Genomic DNA, 4,804 nt, shown 5'->3' with positions numbered 1-4,804 from the left:
TATTAAAGAATAGAAAAATGAAAGACATAATTATAAAAAATAAATCAACATTAACATCGAATAAGAGTAAGGTTCAATGGCCAGGGGGGACAGAAAAAAACAAAAAAACTCCAGACGGCTGGAGAAAAAATAAAATCTGTAGGGATTCCAGACCATGAGACCGCCTGACCAGTCCCCTCTGGGCATTCTACCTAAAAGTCCCATACTGTGAGCGGCAGAAGAAAATGAACAATTCAGATTGTAAGAGGAGCTTCAGTGTTCATGAGCCCGTAGAATGGCAGTTGGCTTTTGTGAAGAGAAATAAAATAGGCATTGTAATCGCCTGTTGTTATTGCTGTTAAGAACAAAATTGCAATAAAGTCTTCATGTTCCAACCCGCTGTACCCTGACACGTGTCACGGGGGTGTGCCGGAGCCCACCCAAAACTAAAACCACCCTCGTGTGCTTTTGGGTTTGCTCCACAGTTATGACTTATATGTCTGAACAGGGAAGAATACAGAGTTGAGCTCACTAAAAGAAATGATGGCAATCGACTACATCAAATATGTATTTAGTTCATTGTGCAGATAAGACAAAGGGCTACATTATGAAAATGAGCTGTTTCAGCTTAAAGAAGTCAATATTTCATAAAAGAAAATAGTAAGTAAGCCAACAAATTCATGTTACATTTTCATTTTCACTCAACTCAAACAGCAACGTTAAACTTTCATTAAATACCAGTGTAGGGTTTACTTCAAAGTGTTACTTGAAAGAAGTTCAAAAAGGGAATGCGACTGACTGCCATCAGCTTTCACGTTCATCCAACAAGTTATGTTTTCAGTGAGATCTTTTTATTTATTTAGCTTGTTTCTATTCAGCTAGAAGCTCGGGTTTAGATCAAATTTTTGTGAAGCTTATTAAGGTTTTGTATGCTGTGACTGGCAAACTTTCAAACGAAAAGAAAAGAAAAGTAAAGAAAAGTTAAGAAAAGAATCTGATCTCAAAAGAAGTTGCAGTGTTAAGAGCCTAAGAGGAAGCTCTGTAAAATAAAGATAAAATGTACACACGATTATTACTGTTATTGGTAAAGAAGAACGTGCTGATGATGTTTATACATTAAAGATACAGAACTACACTCTTGTGCTGTTTGTGTTTGCTTTTTCCTTTTTTATGACTTATGTTTGAACAGGTAAGAATATCGAGTTATGCTTACTAAAAAATCAATTGCATGAACCTTTTTAAATGTACTTAAATTAAAATAGTGTGTCAATTAAAAACATAAGCCATGAGTGGAGATTTAAACTATGAAAATGAATCATTTTAAATTAAAAGAGTAAATATTTACAGAAAGAAAGAGTTTTACAAACGATTACATTTTGTGTTCATCACTCAGAGAGACGCGCTACGTTCACATTGAATATACGCTGGCAGGAGACGTGCCGCCAGGGCACAGAACTTAAAAGGGGGCGCAACTGATCGACATTTACAATTTTGTTTTAGTTTATCCATCAAGTTATTTTTTTCTGTGTGTATACTGATCTATGGTAACTTGTCCATATTTTGTTTCATTTATTTTGCTCCACAAAACGGAACTCCTTTTGAAGCCCGCAGTGTCTGTAACTTGCGATCGTCTGTGTGAGGCACGGCGGGCACGCGGAGCACAGCAGCGTATCGTTATCGACAGAAATGACATGTGCATTGGGGAAAGAAAGAAAAGGCTAAAAGGAGAAAAAAATGATATATATATATATATGTGTGTGTAAAAAAATTGAAATGATATATAAATATAAAATAATACTAAATAAAATAATAATACATTTAAATATATATATATATATAAATTTAAATAAATGTACATTTGTTTTCATAATATGTAGTGTGTGTGTGTGTGTTTAACAGCACGTGTCTGTATTTCAGTCCAGCGGAACTTTTACAAAGCTAAAGCACGGACCTTTTCTCAGGATTGTGCAGTTCATCTGTTATTAGATCTAAAATGCACAGACGTCTTAAATTACAAGGTGAAAACAAGTACAGAAATGAGGAATTAAAAATGATGCAAGCATCTCTGGTCAGATATATTCCACATATGTTCACAGATCTTTGAAACTGAAATGGTAAAAACTGAAGTGTATTATTTTATTATTAGTATTATTATTAGTAGTAGTAGTATCAGTATTAGTATTTCTTATTTCTAAAACTCCGGAAATCGTCGTGCTTATATGGACGTATCTAATAAAAGCAGACCGTTAATAAAGGTGCAGAGCTCCTGTCGTTAACCCCTTCAGCCCTCCCCGTTATTTCTCGTCTCTTCGCCGCCGTTGTTGTCATCTGTCGCCGCTGCCGAGCAACTGGCTCTCCGGGTGTCTGTGTGTAAAAAAGTAGAGAAGACAAGACGCGGTGACGATTAGGCGGGGCTTGGCGGGGGTTTGGGGGTCTGCCGGTGGTCCGGTCACAGGTGCCGTTTATGATGGACACGGCAGGTGTGCGCAGACGGGTCTTCATTTTCTTCAGCGGGTCACGTCCATATTTCATTTCTCTTGCGCTGAAGTGACTCCATGCCGAAGCCCTCATTTTCATTAACCCTTTTTTTTTTTTTACAAGATTACTTTTTTTGTAATTAAATTAAAATGGCGTGTGTGGTATTCCGATTTAAAAGCTTGTTGCATAACGCTACAAAATGAATTTTTGAGACAGTATTTGGGGAGTTCTATATTATCTAAAAGAAAAAAACCAAAAGCGAAACTAAGCACACATTCATTTTGGTAACATCTCGTACAGTACGCTACAACGTACAAGAAATCGAAAAGCCACTAACTCTCGAAACCCCCGTGATAAATAACCTCCTCACTATTTCCCTGCATTTTCGTTGACGAAGTGGATTTTACTGTCGTTATCTGTCATCATTTTGGATGGATGTGGCGGCTTGTGAAGGAGCTGACTTGAAGGTGACACCTGCCGCTTGTCTCAGTGCAGACTTCCTTTTTAATCTCTCTAATAATTTTCAATCTCAAACTCTTTTCCCTCATTCAGTAATGGCTTGGAAAGGCGCTATAACGATATATTTTTAACTATGTATTTGATATCTGGCGTGTGACTGATGGCCTCAGGATGTGTAGACTCCTATTTTATTTCACATTTTGTACTTGTAAATTCCTATTTAAGTAAAGGCCATCTTAGGGGAATCAAAGCTTCAACTTGTAGAGGACAGGAGACCTGCGAGCGTGCCGAGAGCCGAGCGAGGAGGACCGAACGGTGAGTCGACCTCCACGATGAAGCCCCCGAGCTCAGCCTGCCCGAGTCCGCCGCTCCACCGGGCGCGCACGTGACCTCCACTCATCCGGAATGTCGGTTCTGCTGTTGAATTAACAAGAAAAGTGACGCAAAACTGGCGACTTTCAAAAAATTAAAAAAAACAAAAACCAAGTGGTGGTGTCGCTCTTCTTCCCACGTGAGTGTTCGAGAGGCGGGCGGGGCTACGGTGGGCACCACGCAGCGTGCACTTGAGAGGCTGCAGATAATAAACGACTGACGATTGGAGTATCCCACATCCACTACGTTCCGAGAAAACAACAACATCAATTTGAAATTCGAAGGACTCCACGAGGAACACAAATGGGTGAGTGCAGCATGCAGGTTATCTCGGAAAAAAAAGTACAAATGCAACGACAAAAAATGTGTTCTGCATCATAAACATGTCCTTTTGCTTTCCTCATTTGTCTGCACCAATAATGGGACTTAAGAAGCTGCCGAACGGCCCATTGACTCGCTCCGTTCGTTGGACGTTCCTTCTGCTCATGCGCAGGGCGTCGCAGGTCGTGTTTGGGCAAGTTGAGCAGTGGCAGCACCGCAGCCTTTGACGGCCACCGCACGCATGAATGACCCCCACAGACACTTCCTTTCTTGCCGTGTAGTACTCGAGTGTTTTCATGCGCCTGAAATCGTTTTGTCGAAATGAGAACTCAAACTTTGTTTTTAGTGAAGGCAACGAACGAGACGGCAGAGCAAAGACAGGCGCTCGTAAGTAAGCGCGTGGGGTCCCGCTGTTCGGCCGATTTGGTGTCAAGCCGCGCTGTCCGGACACCTGCAGGCAGGAGGACCGCTGAGTCAAATGCGGATACGATAACCGGGGTGCCGTGTGGTGGGCTGAGAAGGAGGAAAAGTGAAAAAGAATTGAAATGGAAAGGATCAAAGACACACACACACACACAGTTACAACAGCGAGATGTGTGAGTGCGAGTAACAAGTCAAGGCGTTATTAGTGTGTGTGTGTGTGCGCGTTGTGATATTCTGCCTCTGAAGTACAAACACTCGACAGGATTTGTGCTAATGTTTATTTTTAACAACACCATTTATTTATATAGCACATTATCATAGAAACAGTAGCTCAAAGTGCTTTACATATTAAAGAATAGAAAAATGAAAGATACAATTATAAAACAAAATAAATCAACATTAACATCGAATAAGAGTAAGGTTCAATGACCAGGGGGGACAGAAAAAACAAAACAAAAAAAAAACCTCCAGACGGCTGGAGAAAAAAAAATAAAATAAATAAATAAAAATATTTGATATGATATTTAAGAATATCATAAACTGGAGAATCGTTTTATTACAATACGAAGAGCACTAAATAAATAAATAAATAAATAAAACTCAAAACAGAAAAAGAAAACCATGCAAAGCAAGCCTCGCACTGACGAGTGTCCTGGCCCGGGTCTGCTGCCTGCACATCAGCGCTCATTGCCACGAAGGTCTTGGGCTCAATAGGTGGGCTACAGCGAACAGGGAGCGAGCGGGCGAAGGGCCGGGTGGGCTGCTCTCCTAT

The sequence above is a fragment of the Polypterus senegalus genome, chromosome 12, assembly GCF_016835505.1.
Source record: "Polypterus senegalus isolate Bchr_013 chromosome 12, ASM1683550v1, whole genome shotgun sequence".
Taxonomy (NCBI): domain Eukaryota; kingdom Metazoa; phylum Chordata; class Cladistia; order Polypteriformes; family Polypteridae; genus Polypterus; species Polypterus senegalus.
Note: the sequence above shows the minus strand (reverse complement) of the source record.